Source organism: Zingiber officinale, chromosome 11B (assembly GCF_018446385.1).
Source record: "Zingiber officinale cultivar Zhangliang chromosome 11B, Zo_v1.1, whole genome shotgun sequence".
NCBI lineage: Eukaryota > Viridiplantae > Streptophyta > Magnoliopsida > Zingiberales > Zingiberaceae > Zingiber > Zingiber officinale.
Window position 1 is genome coordinate 55,476,050 of NC_056007.1, and position 18,800 is coordinate 55,494,849.

General features: G+C 41.3%; 1 non-coding gene across 1 annotated transcript; it reads left to right on the forward strand.

Annotated features, from left to right (window-relative positions):
• Positions 1 to 18,123: 18,123 nt before the first annotated feature.
• Positions 18,124 to 18,230, forward strand: LOC122035554. Its single transcript, XR_006127098.1, has one exon. It is a non-coding gene; the product is annotated as a small nucleolar RNA R71 (small nucleolar RNA).
• Positions 18,231 to 18,800: the final 570 nt, after the last annotated feature.

Sequence of the window (18,800 nt, forward strand, 5' to 3'; positions counted from 1 at the left end):
TTGGTGTGACAAATGCTCCAGCTACTTTCATGGACCTTATGAACAAGGTATTTAGAGAATATTTAGATAGGTTCGTTATCGTGTTCATCGATGACATCCTTATCTATTTCAGGAACTCAGGAAGAACACGCAGAGCACCTGAGAACAGTATTGCAGACCCTTCAGCAGAACCAGTTATATGCCAAGTTCACAAAATGTGAATTTTGGCTAGATCAGGTGTCCTTCCTGGGTCACATCATCTCAAAGGATGGTATCATGGTAGACCCCACCCCAGTAAGATAGAAGCTGTGAGCAACTGGAAAAGACCCAAGAACGCTAGTGAGATCAGAAGCTTTCTGGGATTAGCAGGTTACTATAGGAAATTCGTAGAGGACTTCTCCAGGATAGCCTCCCCACTGATAGCTCTTACCAGAAAGAACAGAAAATTTCAGTGGACAGAGGACTGTGAGAACAGTTTTAGCGAGCTGAAAAGGAGATTGACCAGTGCACCTATTCTGACTCTACCAGAGAACGCAGATAGCTTTGACATATATAGTGATGCCTCGAAGTTGGGACTAGGAGCAGTGCTGATGCAAGATGGCAAGGTGATCGCCTATGCCTCCAGACAACTTAAGGATTATGAGAAGAGCTATCCTACTCATGACCTTGAGCTTGCAGCAGTGGTGTTCGCTCTCAAGATTTGGAGACATTACCTATATGGAGCTCAGTGCAGAGTGTATACAGATCATCAGAGTCTGAAGTACTTCTTCACTCAGAAGGATCTGAATATGCGACAGCGCATATGACTAGAACTGGTCAAAGACTACGACATAGATATCCTCTACCACCCAGGAAAAGCGAATAGGGTAGCAGACGCCCTCAGCATGAAGTCCAGCGCTACCTTATTATCTCTAGCAGCCATGTCACCGCCCCTACAGAAGGAGATCTCAGATTTCAGTCTTGAGCTCATAGTCGGACAGCTCTCTACTATGACATTAGAGTCTACCTTGCTTGGTGACATCCAGACAGCTCAGGAGCAGGATCCTGAAATACAAAAAATCAAGCAAGGATTAGCAGGAACAGAAAGTGGAGAATTCAGAGTGTCCGCTAGCGGGGTGTTGTATTTTGATGACAGATTATGTGTTCCAGATCAGGAGGAACTCAGAAGGAAGATTTCAGATGAGGCTCACAAGACTCCCTATGCGATGCATCCAGGCTCCACCAAAATGTACCAGGACTTGAAGAAGCGTTTTTGGTGGCCCGGGATGAAGAGAGACATCGCTCGATATGTCAGCACCTGCCTAACCTGTCAGAGGGTCAAGGCAGAACATCAGAGACCAGGAGGAGTTTTGCAGCCCATCCAGATTCCAGAATGGAAGTGGGAAGACATTTCTATAGATTTCATAGTGGGACTACCCCGAACTACGAACGGTTTTGATACCATCTGGGTAATAGTCGACAGGTTGACTAAATCAGCCCACTTTTTAGCCATCAGGATATCCTACTCCATGGAACAGCTAGCTCAGTTGTATCTCAAGGAGATCGTTAGACTACATGGAGTCCCACGAACCATTATTTCCGACAGAGATAGCATATTCACATCACACTTCTGGGAGTGTGTACAATCAGCTTTGGGCACAAAGTTAAAGTTTAGCACAGCTTTCCATCCTCAGACAGATGGTCAAACGGAGCGAGTAAATCAGGTACTCGAAGATATGCTCCGAGCATGTGCCGTAAATTTCAAGGGAAGTTGGTGCAAATATCTGAGCCTAGCAGAATTTGCATACAACAACAGCTATCAGGCCACTATCGGCATGGCACCTTACGAGGCTCTCTATGGGCAGAGGTGTAGATCTCCAATCTGTTGGTATGAGAGTGGTGAGCAGAAAGAACTAGAACTTCAGAAAGATCTAGTGGCAGATACCACCGCAGCTATACAACAGATCCGTCAGAGGATAGAGACAGCTCAGAGCCGCCAGAAAAGCTATGCTGATACACGGCGCAGACCCTTAGAGTTTTCAGTTGGGGATTCAGTGTTCCTCAGAGTAGCTCCCATGAAGGGAGTAATGCGTTTTGGAAAGAAGGGAAAGCTAAGTCCCAGATATGTGGGACCATACCTTATCAGCAAAAGAGTGGGCAAGGTAGCATATGAGCTAGAGCTACCCTACGAAATGTCAGCTGTCCATAATGTATTTCATGTCTCTATGCTGAAGAAGCATACCCCAGATGCCACCCAGGTGATTGAGCCCCCAGTTGGTACAGATCCGCGAAGACCTCAGCTATGACATTCGGCCTATTCAGATAATAGACTGAGCAGGTAAGAAATTACGGAACAAGGAAGTACCATTAGTCAAAGTTATTTGGCACAGTCACACAGCAGAAGAGGCAACATGGGAGACAGGAGCTATCATGAGACAGAAGTACCCAGAATTATTCTAAGTTCGAGGATGAACTTTTTATAAGGTATGGGGGATTGTAACGCCCGAAAAATTCTCAAAACTATTTTAGAAATATTCTATGATTTTTCTGGAATTTTAGGATATTTTTACAGAATTATTAGAGTAGCGGAGGTAGCAAAAACAAATAGAAAACGAAAACGGCCTAAGCGGGAATTGAACCCGAGACCTATGGTTTACGGATAATTTTAGCAACCAGTTGAACCCAGCAGGGCCGTGCTGAAAGAAAAGGGATTCAATAATATCTATGTTAGGTTTGGGCGGAAATTACCACTTAATATAAATAGAAAATAAATGAGTGAAGGGTTATTTGGATCGTGATTTTCCTCTCCTCAAACCCTCACCGCCGAACCTTCCCTTCTCACTCCTTCTCTCGGCGCCAACCACAAGAAGGCCTAGGGTTCCTCTCCTAGGGCTCCAAGGACACTTTCCGGCGACGACTTCGACACGAGGACGCTCCCCTCCGAGAGAGGAACGCGAAGACGTGGGAAGATTGTCGAGAGGATCGTCTCCACCGGGAAACTAGCGATTAGAATCATAAGAAACTTCGAGCATGATGTAAGAAACCCCTCACCTGTAGTATAAGTAGCTTCCATGTGAATTCCATGTTTTAGTTAGTAGTATATAGCTTTTCGGCACAAAGGATGCGAATTAGCGCATACCAAGTGTTCGATTAAATTACTAGCACAGTTAAAATGCAACTTAGGCATTTTAATAGCTTAGTTAAATGCAATAGGAGCATTTCACAGCTCATGTAGTCTTGCTACAACTTTTATAGGACTAGATGTCCAATGGGTGGGCTCCCACAATCGCCTCTAGGTTTAGATAACCTAGTTCTGGGTTTAGACAACCTAGTAAAAGCAAGACAGGAATTTATTAGCTTATGTTCAGTATTTTACTTTCTCAGTGGCACTGTACTGGATTAGATATCCATTGGGTTGGGCTCCCACAGTCGTCCCTAGGTTCAGATAACCTAGTAACCCTACTAAATTCGGGACTTGTAAACCCGGGTCTAGTTAGGGATGCGCGCACAGCACGTACAGTTGTCGGGCCCAAACAACAGTATGATTAGTATTTTCATCTATTATATATGTAGTTTTAAACTCGCACAAAATAGTTAGGTGAAATCAGTATAGCTTTAGAATTTGCTAGAATTAGCTCAGTTTATGCTTCAGTTCAGCTCACTCTTATGATGATGTATGATAGCTCTATGTTCAGCTTTTGTTACACATGCTTTAGATGATAGTATGCCATGACTAGCTTTTGGTTTCCATGTACTGTATGATAGCATGCCATGTGTTAGTTTAATTAGTACACATTTCAAATAGCATGTTTTAAAATCATCAATTGCATCGTATGCATGTTTTAGTGAGGTAGATGGTTTCTTACTAAGCGAAAGCTTACAGATACTTTTTCCTTATACTGCAGATAAAGGTAAAGGAAAAATGGACTAGCGGAGGCTGGAGGTCAATGCAACGATGAAGATGTGTGTGGATGGAGCTTGGAATAAAGACCTTGGGGAGAACTAGTGTTAGTTAGAGCCTTAGAGTCAATCATTTGATGATTGTATGGACTCATTGTATCATATTCTTGTATATTAATAAAGGTATTTGTTTGGTTATTATACTTATTTGTATTAGTGCCAAAAAGACTAAGTATAATAGCGTCCTTGAGTAGAATATTCTTACCTATATCAATCGATTAGTTGAATCGATAGTGAGATGATATAGGAAACACTACTCTAAATCATTCCTAGTCGAGTATTAACATTCAGGGACAATGTTAATGCAATAAGACAATCATGTAGGTCAGCTCGATGACTTGATCTCACAAGTCATGGATATAGAGATATCAAGCTGACACATGGGTATACATTGGAGAATGTATACTGAATGACCCGCCATGAGAAAGTATCATGGATCGTTATATGAGTGTCATATACTTTCTCATGTGGCTATTAGTATGACTGTTAGTCCTTAGACCTGAAGTCACCATGGATCCCTACATAAGGAGTTATGTGCTTTGGTTTCGTTAAACGTCACCCGTAACTGGGTGGACTATAAAGGCGATTACTGGGTATATAACGAATTATGTAGAGGGATGTGAGTGATGTAGATGAGATCTATCCCTCCCATATGACGGGAGCGACATCGGTATTCTTGATAGAGTGAGACCACTAAGTGCATGGCCATGCCCAAATGAGTCAACATTAGATGTTGAGCTTATTTGATCGAGTGAGTGTACTTGGAGTTCAAGATTTAGATTGATTAGAGGATGACACGGTCTATGCCTCATATTGATCAATCTAGATGTCTAGGATAGAAGGACACTTGTCATTATTTTGTGAGGAGTCACAATTGGTAGTCACAAGGTGATGTCGGATCTTGACATTCTTGTAACTTGGGTAGTAATGATGTGTTGCTAGATACCGCTCATTACTTATGCTCCTAAATGGGTTTAGGGCATTGCCAACGTTACAAGAACCTATAGGGTCACACACTTAGGACAATTAGATGGAGATTAGGTTCATATGATGAACCAAGAGGATTAGATTCATTTGATGAATCAAATTGGATTAAGAGTAATCCTAATTGGGCTAACTTGAGTTCGACTCAAGTTGATTCATGTGTTCAATGAGTCTAATTTAGATTTTGACTCATTGAATCAATTTAATTTAATGAATTAGATTCATTATATTAAGTTGGCTCGAATCAAATGGTTAGATTAGATCAACCATGGTAGAGATTGGTTCAAGTTTGACTTGACTTGAGAAGGAAGACCAAAGATCAATTTTGACTTGACCTTTTGCCACCTCATTGGTGAGTTGGCATTAGGTGGACCAATGATGATACTCCACATCATCATGGGTGCCACCTCATGGAAGTTACAAAGCTATTCTCTTTAATGGTTTCATATTAATTGCAATTAATGCAATTAATTTGGGAGTTTTTCACCATGGAGAGTGGCCGGCCACATTTGATTTTGGATGAGAATTCATTTTTCTATTCAAGTGGTGTATCTTCTTCTTCCTCCTCTTGAAGCTCTTCCTCTCCCTCTCCTCCTTGCTTGGCCGAACCTTACCAAGGTGCTAGCACACCTTTGTGTGAGGTTTTCTCCACCTACGTGTCCGTGTGGATACTTCTAGAGGACCGACGCTTGACGGTCTTGAGATCCGGCAACTCCTTGGACGGGCGGGAACGCGAAAGGGCTCGCTTCGAAGGTATAACTTTCATCTAGTGTAGATCTAAAGTTTTTACAAACTCGTACAAGAAAGGGTTTTTTGATAATTTTGTTTACGAATCTTTGCACGAGATCCATGGCTTTGGGTGACTCGGGGTTTCCGCGACGCAAAAAAGCGGTTTTCGCGGCCCGAAGAACCCAATAGTGGTATCATAGCCACGTGCAAAGACTTGTACGAGTTCATTTGTATTTTTATGAAAAATATACCTTCTGTGATTTTCTGTAAAAATTAAGTTTTTAGAGTTTTTATGAGTAATTTTTCCGTAGAAGCGAAGCACAAGTGTCTCGGCACATGTAGGCTTCGGCTTCCGGAAAGTTTTCTTTTTAAACGACTTTGTTTTGCCCCAAATCCGTTTGGGACAGCGGGGTCGGGTGCCATTAGATCGCAAAGGAGCAACTCACGATGGTTAGATCATGGGTAGGGGCGTTGCCCCTAACCCCGCAAGGGAATTTGCTTCGCGATTGCACCCGAAATCGCTAAAAACGAACCCGCCGGGAAGATTTTTCCGAAACGGCAATGTCTCGACCCAAATCGTTTTGGGACAGTGGGTTTAGGCGCTGTTGGATCGCAAAGGAACCCTCGCGATGGTTAGATCGCGGGTAGGGGCGCTGCCCCTGGGCCCTGCAAGACGATCCGTTTCGCGATTGCGCCCGAAACCGCTAAACGGGACCGATGGGAAATTTTACTCATAAAAATTTAAAATTATTTTTAAAATTACAGAAAAATTATGAAAAATATATAATTTTGAATTATATATTAATTTGTGATAGTCATGGCCCAAAATACCCAATAAGATTGGATTTGTGTTGTAATTCATAATACGGCCTGCGTGCCGTCATATGATTGTGTGTGCTGTATTTTTATTTTTTTTTCACGGCCTGCGCGTCATGCCTTTCTCTTATTCTGGTTGTAAATTAGATTTAGACTCGAATGTAACTCAAGTTTCAAATTGTAATGTACAAATTGGAGCGGTGGAGGGTCCACACGTGACGGAGTTCTGAGGCGGGCACGAGCAACACAAGGTGGTCAAAGGGAGAAGCTTGGAGAAGCTGTTGACCCTAGGTTGACCAATCGATCTTCTCATTGGCTTGAGAAGATCATAGTAGGGCCATGACTAAATCACAAATAGATTAATTAATTGCTTGTGTATGTGATGCATATTTAATAAGTAGTTAATTAATTAGTGCCTTACGATTAGATTAGATCTAAGTCGTGCACATGATGCACCCTTGCGATTAGATTAGATCTAAGTCGTGCACAAGATGCATCCTTTTTCGATTAGATTAGATCTCGATCGAACCAACTCTAAATGCCTAACCGTGCCGTGATACCTATCACTACCTCGATCACATGTATTGTTGAATCTGCCAAAGCAGAGCAATACATATTATCTTGGTAGGGTACGGAGGGACAATCTTGGTCCCGCCTATCAACGCATGGGTGAATACAAACTCAATTAGATTGAGTATTCCTAGTTACTCGGTTGGATCGAGTCAACTATAGGCATTATTCCAACGGTTGGAAAAGATAGGTCAAAATCACATCTATATTAACTCTCGGGCATATTAGCCAAAGCTAACTCGAGTTTTAATATAAATGTGGATATTGATTCTATAAACAAGAGTTGCATAGAGATGTAATTGGTAATCGTTACCTACCGATCATACTAAGCCTTGGGCGTATTAGCCAAAGCTAACTCAAGGGTTAGTATGATGTGGATCTTATCCCACATGAATTATAGTATTTAGTGGGAGCATCATTTAGTTAAAGGCCTAATTAAATGATTTTTAAAGAATATGATATTTATTTCTGCAAATTTTTCTGTTGTAGATAACCATGACGTCGAACACGAATTCCTTCTCCCTGCGATCTGTCCTTGAGAAGTACAAGCTCAACGGAGCGAATTTCTTGGACTAGTACATGAAATTGAGAATAGTTCTCACCCAGGAACGTAAACTATACGTTCTGGAGCAGCCTATTCCGGAGGCTCCTCCTGCCAATGCCCCGCGAGCAGACAAAGATGCTTACAAGAAGCATCAAGACGACACATTAGATGTGTCCTGTCTAATGCTCGCGACCATGAACTCTGAGCTTCAGAAGCAACACGAGTTGATGGGCGCTTACGATATGGTTGAGCATCTTCGCCAACTATATCAGGGACAAGCGAGGCATGAGAGATTTGAGATCTCTAAGGCACTGTTTCAGTGCAAGATGTCAGACGGGGCTCCTGTAGGTCCTTATGTACTCAAGATGATTGGGTACATAGAGAACCTACAAAGACTGGGGTTCCCACTTGGCCAAGAGCTGGCCACTGACTTGATCTTGCAGTCCTTGCCGGATAGCTATAGTCAATTCGTTCTCAACTATAACATGAACGAGATTGACAAGCCACTGCCCGAGTTACTTAGTATGTTACGAACTGCTGAGATTAAGCCCATTCTGATGGTACCGAAGCACAAGGGCAAGGGCAAGCCCAAAGGTAAGGGAAAGTCCCAAACCAAGGGCAAAGGCAAGGCACTGAAGCCTAAAGGAGGGGTCGCCAAGGATGCTACCTGCTTCCACTGCGGTCAGACCGGGCACTGGAAGAGGAACTGCAAGGTATACTTGGAGGATCTTAAGAAGAAGCGAAGTGAGACTTCCACTTCAAGTATATATGTTATAGAAGTTAATCTATCTATTTCTACATCATGGGTATTATATACCGGATGTGCTTCTCACATTTGTACTAATGTGCAGGCGCTGAGAAATAGCAGGGCATTGACAAAGGGCAAGGTGGACCTACGAGTAGGCAATGGAGCACGGGTTGCTGCTGTTGCTATAGGGACTTATTTTCTATCTCTGCCCTCTGGGCTTGTACTAGATTTAGATGATTGTTGTTATGTGCCTGCTCTTACTAAGAACATAGTTTCAGTTTCTTGTTTAGACAAGAAAGGATACTCTTTTATAATAAAAGGCAAATGTTGTTCTGTTTATTTAAAAGATATGTTCTATTGTAGTGCACCACTAATAAACGGACTCTATATTCTAGACCTTGAGAGCCCTATCTATAACATTAGTACCAAGAGGTTCAAGTCAAATGACATGAACCAAACCTACCTCTGGCACTGTCGCTTAGGTCATATAAATGACAAGCACTTATCCTAGCTCCATAAGGATGGTTTGCTTGACTCGTTTGATTTAGAATCATATGAGATATGCGAGTCATGCCTACGAGGCAAGATGACCAAGACCCCCTTTAGTGGGCATAGCGAGAGAGCAACTGATTTGTTAGGACTCATACATAGTGATGTATGTGGCCCTTTCAATGTTGCTGCTAGAGGCGGTTATAGATACTTCATCACATTTACTGATGACTTCAGTAGATATGGTTATGTGTACTTGATGACACATAAATCTGAATCCTTTGAAAAGTTCAAAGAATTCAAGAATAAAGTACAGAACCAGCTTGGCAAGAGTATTAAGATACTTCAATCAGATCGAGGTGGAGAATACCTTAGCCATGAGTTTCGTGACTACCTAGCTGAGTGTGGGATTCTATCCCAACTCACTCCTCCTGGAACACCACAGTGGAATGGTGTATCCGAAAGGAGGAATTGTACCCTATTAGATATGGTACGATCTATGATGAGTCACACAGATCTTCCGACATATCTATGGGGATATGCTCTAGACACGGCAGCTTTCATACTCAACCGAGTTCCATCAAAGGTCGTGATAAAGACACCATATAGGATATGGACTGGGAGAGATGCCCAGGTGTCTTTCATGAGGATTTGGGGCTGTGAGGCTTACGTACGACGTCAAGTCTCAGACAAATTATGACCCAAATCCGACAAGTGCTATTTCATCGGATATCCTAAGGAAACTAAGGGATATTACTTCTACATTCCCAGTCAGCACAAGGTAGTTGTGGCAAAGACTGGGGTCTTTCTAGAAAGGGACTTTGTTTCTAGAAAGACTAGTGGGAGCGCGTTCGATCTTGAAGAAGTTCAAGATGCGAACAATAGCACTAATGCCTCGATGGAAATTGAACTGGAACCACAAAGTGTTGTGGATGATGTTGTTCCACAAGGAGTTGAGGAACAACAACCGGTTCAAGTAGACATACCTCTTCGCAGGTCTGATAGGGTACGTCGTCAGCCTGAGAGATACTCATTTCTCTTGTCTGACCATGATGACATTGTGCTCATAGAGGATGAGCCTACCACCTATCAAGAAGCTGTGATGAGACCAGATTCCGAGAAATGGCTAGAAGCCATGAGATCCGAGATGGAATCCATGTACACCAACCAAGTATGGACTTTGGTTGATCCACCAGAAGGGGTAAAACCCATTGGGTGCAAGTGGGTCTTTAAGAGAAAGACTGACATGGATGGACTTATTTATAAGGGTCGCTTGGTAGCTAAAGGTTTCAAGCAGATTCATGGTATTGACTATGATGAAACCTTTTCTCCAGTGGCGATGTTTAAGTCCATTCGGATCATGCTTGCTATTGCAGCCTACCATGACTATGAGATATGGCAGATGGATGTCAAAACCGCGTTTCTGAATGGAAACCTACTCGAGGATGTGTACATGACACAACCTGAGGGTTTTGTAGATCCACAGCATACTAGTAGAGTATGCAAGCTGCATAGGTCCATTTATGGACTAAAGCAAGCTTCTCGGAGCTGGAATCTTCGATTCGATGATGCGATCAAACAGTTTAGTTTCATCAAGAACGAAGATGAGCCTTGTGTCTACAAGAAGGTTGTAGGGGACATAGTTGTCTTCCTCATATTGTATGTGGATGACATACTACTCATTGGGAAGGACATCCCTATGCTTTAGTCTGTCAAGGCCTGGCTAGGGAGTTGCTTCTCAATGAAGGACTTAGGTGAGGCATCCCGCATTCTAGGGATACAGATCTATAGAGATAGATCTAAGAGATTGCTTGGCCTAAGTCAGAGTACATACATTGACAAGGTACTCCTTCGGTTTGCCATGCAGAATTCCAAGAAGGGATTTCTGCCAATGTCACATGGCGTGAGTCTTTCGAAGACTCAAGGTCCCTCTTCTTGAGAGGAGAGAGATCGCATGGATCAGATCCCTTATGCCTCAGCCATAGGATCGATCATGTACGCCATGCTATGTACTCGACCAGATGTCTCGTATGCTTTGAGCATGACGAGCAGATACTAGTCAGATCCAGGTGAAAGTCACTGGATAGCGGTCAAAAATATTCTTAAGTACTTACGAAGGACTAAAGAATATTTCTTGATATATGGAGGTAATGATGAGCTAACTGTAAAGGGTTACAGTAATGCCAGCTTCCAGACCGATCAGGATGATTACCGATCGCAGTCAGGGTTCGTGTTTTGCTTAAATGGTGGTGCTGTGAGCTAGAAGAGTTCGAAGCAGGACACAGTAGCTGATTCTACAACAGAGGCCGAGTATATTGCTGCATCAGAGGCAGCAAAGGAGGCAGTTTGGATCCGCAAGTTCATTACTGAACTTGGGGTGGTTCCTAGCATCGCTGATCCAGTTGAGCTCTATTGTGACAATAATGGAGCTATAGCACAGGCGAAGGAACCTCGCTCACACCAGCGGACCAAGCACATACTACGCCGCTTCCATCTCATTCGAGAGATTATCGATAGAGGAGATGTGAAGATTTGCAGAGTACCTACAGAGGCTAACATCGCAGATCCCTTGACCAAGGCTTTGGCACAGAGGAAGCATGATGGTCACACTAGGTCATTAGGCCTTAGAGCTTATACTGATTGGCACTAGTGCTAGTGGGAGATTGTTAGTTAGAGCCCTAGAGCCAATCATTTGATGATTGTATGGACTCATTGTATCATATTCTTGTATATTAATAAAGACATTTGTTTGGTTATTATACTTATTTGTATTAGTGCTAAAAAGATTAAGTATAATAGCGTCCTTGAGTAGAATGTTCATACCTATATCAATCGATTAGTTGAATCGATAGTGAGATGATATAGGGAACACTACTCTAAATCATTCCTAATCGAGTATTAACATTCAGGGACAATGTTAATGCAATAAGACTAGCATGTAGGTCAGCTCGATGACTTGATCTCACAAGTCATGGATATAGAGATATCAAGCTGACACATGGGTATACATTGGAGAATGTATACTGAATGACCCGCCATGAGAAAGTATCATGGATCGTTATATGAGTGTCATATACTTTCTCATGTGGCTATTAGTATGACTATTAGTCCTTAGACCTGAAGTCACCATGGATCCCTACATAAGGAGTTATGTGCTTTGGTTTCGTCAAACGTCACCCGTAACTGGGTGGACTATAAAGGTGATTACTGGGTATATAACGAATTATGTAGAGGGATGTGAGTGATGTAGATGGGATCTATCCCTCCCATATGACGGGAGCGACATCGGTATTCTTGATAGAGTGAGACCACTAAGTGCATGGCCATGCCCAAATGAGTCAACATTAGATGTTGAGCACATTTGATCGAGTGAGTCTACTTGGAGTTCAAGATTTAGATTGATTAGAGGATGACACAGTCTATGCCTCATATTGATTAATCTTGATGTCTAGGATAGAAGGACACTTGCCATTATTTTGTGAGGAGTCACAATTGGTAGTCACAAGGTGATGTCGGATCTTGACATTCTTGTAACTTGGGTAGTAATGATGTGTTGCTAGATACCGCTCATTACTTATGCTCCTAAATGGGTTTAGGGCATTGCCAACGTTACAAGAACGTAACCTATAGGGTCACACACTTAGGACAATTAGATGGAGATTAGGTTCATATGATGAACCAAGAGGATTAGATTCATTTGATGAATCAAATTGGATTAAGAGTAATCCTAATTGGGCTAACTTGAGTTCGACTCAAGTTGATTCATGTGTTCAATGAGTCTAATTTAGATTTTGACTCATTGAATCAATTTAATTTAATGAATTAGATTCATTATATTAAGTTGGCTCGAATCAAATGGTTAGATTAGATCAACCATGGTAGAGATTGGTTCAAGTTTGACTTGACTTGAGAAGGAAGACCAAAGGTCAATTTTGACTTGACCTTTTGCCACCTCATTGGTGAGTTGGCATTAGGTGGACCAATGATGATACTCCACATCATCATGGGTGCCACCTCATGGAAGTTACAAAGCCATTCTCTTTAATGGTTTCATATTAATTGCATTTAATACAATTAATTTGGGAGTTTTTCACCATGGAGAGTGGCCGGCCACATTTGATTTTGGATGGGAATTCATTTTTCTATTCAAGTGGTGTATCTTCTTCTTCCTCCTCTTGAAGCTCTTCCTCTCCCTCTCCTCCTTGCTTGGCCGAACCTTACCAAGGTGCTAGCACACCTTTGTGTGAGGTTTTCTCCACCTACGTGTCCGTGTGGATACTTCTAGAGGACCGACGCTTGACGGTCTTGAGATCCGGCAACTCCTTGGACGAGCGGGAACGCGAAAGGGCTCGCTTCGAAGGTATAACTTTCATCTAGTGTAGATCTAAAGTTTTTACAAACTCGTACAAGAAAAGGTTTTTCGATAATTTTGTTTACAAATCTTTGCACGAGATCCATGGCTTTTGGTGACTCAGGGTTTCCGCGACGCGAAAAAGCGGTTTTCGCGGCCCGAAGAACCCAACAACTAGAACATTTAAGAACTTAGCATTTCTTTTTATGTTCTTTTTTTTGCTTAATCGTCTAAATGCATGGAATTATAGAAAACCTGCTTAGGTTGTTAGTGATCATGTTTGGAATGTTAGTTGTTTGCTATTTGAATGTTTCCAGTTGTTTTAGAACTTGTGTGGGTGATTGAGGCGCGAAAAAGTGTTGAAATCAGGGGTTCTAATTCGAAATCAGAAACCCAGATCGATCTACAGATCGATCAGAATTGGGTTGTGCCACTGGATCGGTCAGCTGACCAATCCAGTCACGAACAGAGAGTTAGCGTCTGTTGTGGATCGGTCAGCCGACCGATCCAGATGTGAACAGTGAGTACAGAAGCTCATTGATTGGTCAACCGACCGATCAGTGAGCCACTGGATCGGTCTACCGACCGATAAGTGTACTCCTGGATCGGTCGGTAGACCGATCCAGCTGCATACAGAAGCAATATAGCTTATGGATCGGTCAGCCGACCGATCCATAGTTTTTCTCCGTGCCAGTATCGATCCGACAGCCCAATCGATTCATGGATCGATTGAAACGCCTGATTACAGCTAGCAGGACATCCGAGAGGCATAGATTATCTTCCCTAGCATGTGTACAACTCCTAGGTACACCTAGAATATTATGTTCAGGTTTTACAGTAATCAGTTTAGTAAAATTTTAATCAATCCAAATTTCTGCAATAGTAATTTAGCACAGCATAATGTAGCGATCGGCCTCACAGCCTAGTCAGTAGAAGGCGGGTCATTACACTCACTCAAGATCTTATGATATTCATAGAGGGCATCTACTTGTTGACTAGTAATACTCATGCCCTGCATGAATTCTCTCATTCTAGCTTGATCAATATCATAATCTTGAACAAACTCGGCCACTAGTCCTTGAAAATTCCTCATAAACTGAAAATGATCTTGTACTTCTCTAAACTGATTATTTGATAAGGTAAAGCAACCCTCCAACATTACTCGTTGGACTTCTTGCTTATCATGAAGCGAGTCTAGAGATGCATAAAATCAGAAAAATCAAATCTGGAATGACCCGTACCATAGGCAAAAGAGTCCCTAGCTGGTTTCGGATGTCCAGAAGGTTGCGGGTGTCCAGATGACGAGGACTCAAGGTGGGGCTCTGTGCCTCCGGATATAGAAGGGACATTCTCGGGGTCTACATCAGTGATTATCCAATTAGCAGGGTTGCAAATAGAAGTTCGCTCGAGATTAGGAAGGGGTAATGGAAGAACCATACTTCCTAGAAAAAGCAAAACCATTCTCATCCCTACAAATCATTTTCATAGCAAGACATGCATCAATATCGATCATGTCATTACCATGGATGATCTCCAACCCATCTAGATCAAGATCTAAATTTACAACTATTTAAGTAATTAACCCTCCAAAAATAATCGCTCCCGAGGATGCCTTCCCAGCTCTCACCAAGGTTTGCAAAAAATGAAAATCGGAAACGAAATCAACCTTATGTAACATAGCCCACAAAGCATAAAGTTCCCCTCTACCGAAAATAGTTTTACTCATGACACGATGTAGATACCTAAAAGTGGGGTTTTGATATGAGAGGCTTTAGCTCTAGAGGGCTCAAAAGGTTGATCTAATCCAGTAATCGAATTCCAAAAATGATTCCAATTAAATTTCGACTCAAACTTGCAAGAGTTACCGATAGACAATCCAAAATAATTATTGAAATCACTAAATGTCCACTAAAATTCCTGATTCATTAATCTAAAAGTTATTTTGCCAATGTAATCATCTTCATTAGCAAAGTGAACATCTGGTGAACTCAAAAACTCCAGTATGATACGAGGATATGTGGGTAGATGTGTGTACATGATGTCATTCCAATCAAAAGACCCCAATCATCCAATCTACATCATCTCTAATTCCTAACATGTCCAAAATAGTTGGGTACATATAACGTGTGCACACAATCTTTCTATTGACAAGAATATCAAATCTAGATTTTTGGTCTTCATTTCTAAACACAATATTGAATTCATTGTCGTTACCTTTGTCGCGTGCAATCCTCTTTCCTTTGCCCTTTGTAGACTTTTCCTTTCCTTTTTCTTTCATTGGCTCCCTTCCTCCACTTGATCCCCCGCTTCCCTTGCGAAGTTTCTTCAAAAGATTAGACATCTTGACAAGCTCAGGTAGGGAAAGTTGCTATTTTGTTGGAGTAAGATCTTGTAATAATAGATCTTGAAAAGCAAGATATTTGGGACAAGGAATTGTAGATCTAGAAGATAGGAGAGAAAAATTCCTAGATCTTAATGAAGTTTGTAGAGAGAAATGAGTCTAAGAACTAGATCTGAGAAGATGAGAGGTAAGGTTTGAAGATGAGAAGAGTTTGGAAGAGAGAAGTGATTTGAGGGTGTGGGAGTGTGAGGCTGACACGGCCTAAGCACAACCGTGTCTTATAGACACAACCAAGGTAAAGTTACTCCACACGACCGTGTAGAAACACGGCCTTATCCTTCTCCTTCTCGGGTAAGTCCGCACGACTGTGTCAATTGACACGGGCAGTGTAACCTTCTTCTCGATTTTGTTCACATGGTCATGTTTGAGACATGGCCAGACCCTTCTTCTTCTCTGGCCGTGCTGGTTTGCTCGTGCAGTGCACCCTTCTTTTCTAGTTTTCTCACATGGTCGTGTGTGGTACACGACCGAGCACATCTCTTTCTCTGATGGGTTCACATAGCCCGTGTGAGTCACACGGCCGAGTGCTCCTTCTCCTCTGTAAACTTTACACGACTGTGTGTGGTACACGACCGTGCTCTGTTTAGCTCACATGGATGATTTTTAATCCTCTCTGACTTCTCCAATGCTTTCATGTTCATGGAGAACTCATGGCCAGCTCATGAAAGCGAAAAGCAACCTAAAAACAAGAATAATAGCAAATTTAAAAGTACTACTAATGAAATGAAAAAAATTAACCGAAAATACTAAAGAAACCCTTGGGTTGTCTCCCAAGAAGGGCTTGTTTAAGGTCTTTAGCTTGACCGATCTCCTTGTTCCATTTCTCGTTTCCTTGCCCTAGGAGGGCAGATGTATTTTTCATTTTTATTGGGAGACCTTCTCCCAATATCACTCGCAGGATCGTGTTCCTTATCTGGTGGCCTCCCGTGAGGATGGAAATTCCAATTCTCTAGTTTGTAAGTGTCAACATCACTGCAAACACTCACCAAGAGAGAAGAGATATGGTTAAAAGAATTTGATAAATCATATTCCAACCTTTCCTTACCAATTACCAATGAAAGTTTATGATTTTTAACATCAATAATTGCTCTAGCTGTAGCAAGGAAAGACCTTCCTAAAATGATAGGAATTTTTGGATCTTCAACCATGTCAAGTACCACAAAATCTGTGGGAATTATAATCCCACCCACCTCTACCGGCACATCTTCAATAATGCCTATAGGATATATGCAAGAATGGTTAGCTAATTGTAGTGCCATGGTAGTAAGTTTTAAGTTTTTGAGACCTAATTTATTACAAATTGGATATGGAATGAGGCTAACACTTGCCCCCAAATCACAAAAAGCTTTTTCTATGAATTTAGCTCCTATATTGCAAGGGATATAAAAGCTTCCTGGGTCTTTAAGCTTTGGGGAAATGTTCTTCTCGAATAAAGCACTACATTCCTCAGTAAGTGCTATGGTCTCAATGTCTCCCCTTCTTCTCTTATTTGACATGATGTCCTTCAAAAATTTGGCAAACTTTGGCATTTGTATGATTGCATCAATTAAAGGAACTTTAAAACAAATTCCTTTATGGAAAAGGGACTACTTGATTCTGTGGGTTAAGTGGAAGAGTCTCTTCAACCTTAATGGTACTCTCCTCATCTTCTTGAATTTGAATGGGTTCGGGTGCCGGAGGAGAGAGCTCTTCTTCAGTTTTCATCCCCTTTGGAGCAGTCACTTGAGGATTATCCAAGCTCCATCCGCTCTTAAGCTTAATTCGATTGCAATGCTCTATTGGATTGACATCAGGTTTTCTAGGAAATTATCCTGGTGCTCTTGAAGATGATGAAGCTAATTGGGCAATTTGGCTATCTTGAATCTTTTGATTCTTGTTAGAATTATCCATTATTCTAAGTTAGCTTTAAAATATCTTGCTTCATTTCATTTTGATTGGTGATAATTTTCTCAAGCATTTTCTCAATTTTTGAAAATTGATAGCCCTGAGAAGATTGTTGTTGTTGCTGAAAATTTTATTGCCCAGATTGGAAATTCGGTCTACCTCCCATGGATGATCCTTGTTCTTGATTATTTCTGTAGGAAAATTTTGAATGATTCTTCAACCCAGGGTTATATGTGTTGGAGTATGGATTGTTCTGCCTTTGATTGAATCCCATTATAGCATCACATTACTCTAATTGATTTATTTGTGCAGATATAGCTCCTAAAGGACATGAGTCTGGAGAATGTTCAGAACTTCCACAAGTTTCACAAGCACAAACTATGGCACTTACTGTATTAGAATTTGTTCCCATATTTTCTAGATTCTTAGTAAGAGCATCCAGCTTTGCAGTCATTAAGGTAACTGCATCTACATTAAATTTTCCTGATGCTTTTGTTGGATTTGTATAAGAATAGCCTCCATTTCTTTCAGTTGCCCATTGATGATGATTCTGTGCTACACTTTCAATGATTTCTTCAGCCTCATCTAAACTCTTGTTTATAAGTGCCCCTCTAGCAGCCGAATCTAGGGGCACCTTAGTATGATAATTAATGTCGTTATAAAATATGTACAACACTGACCATTTCTCTAATCCATGATGTGGGCATTGTCTGAGCATATTATTGTATCTATCCCATGCTTTAAATAAATATTCTGAGTCAGATTGTCTGAAGCTTGTAATAAGATTTCTCATATGAGCTGTCTTGCTAGGAGGATAGAACTTGTCTAAAAATTGCTGCTCACATTGTTCCCAAGTGGTAATGCTATTCGGAGGTAAAGAATTTAGCTATTGTTTAGCTCTATCTCATAAAAAAACCGCAACAATAATAATCTCACTGCTTCCAAATGCTGATTAGGATCTTCATGCAATCCACCTCCAAATTGATTTTGTTAAACCATATTGATTATTGCAAGCTTGATCTCAAAATTATTTACTTCAACAGAAGGTCTTGTAATGCTTGAACGGAACCCTCTGGCATAAGGTGCTGCATAATCCTTAAGTGGTCTATTTGCCATATTTGAATGTTCTTGTTCTTCTTGATGTCTTTGTAAGATTTTCCTTCTATGAAATGTTCTATCAATTTCTGGATCAAGAGGAAGTAATTCACTTGCAAAGTTAGATCTTCACATACAAAAACAAGATTAAAGAATTTGATTCTCAAAGAAAAATAAAGAATAGAAAGAATTTGATTTACAAAAAGAATTAAAGAATAACGAATGCAAAGAAAGAATGCAAAGAAAGAATTTAGAACAGAATTAGAAAACT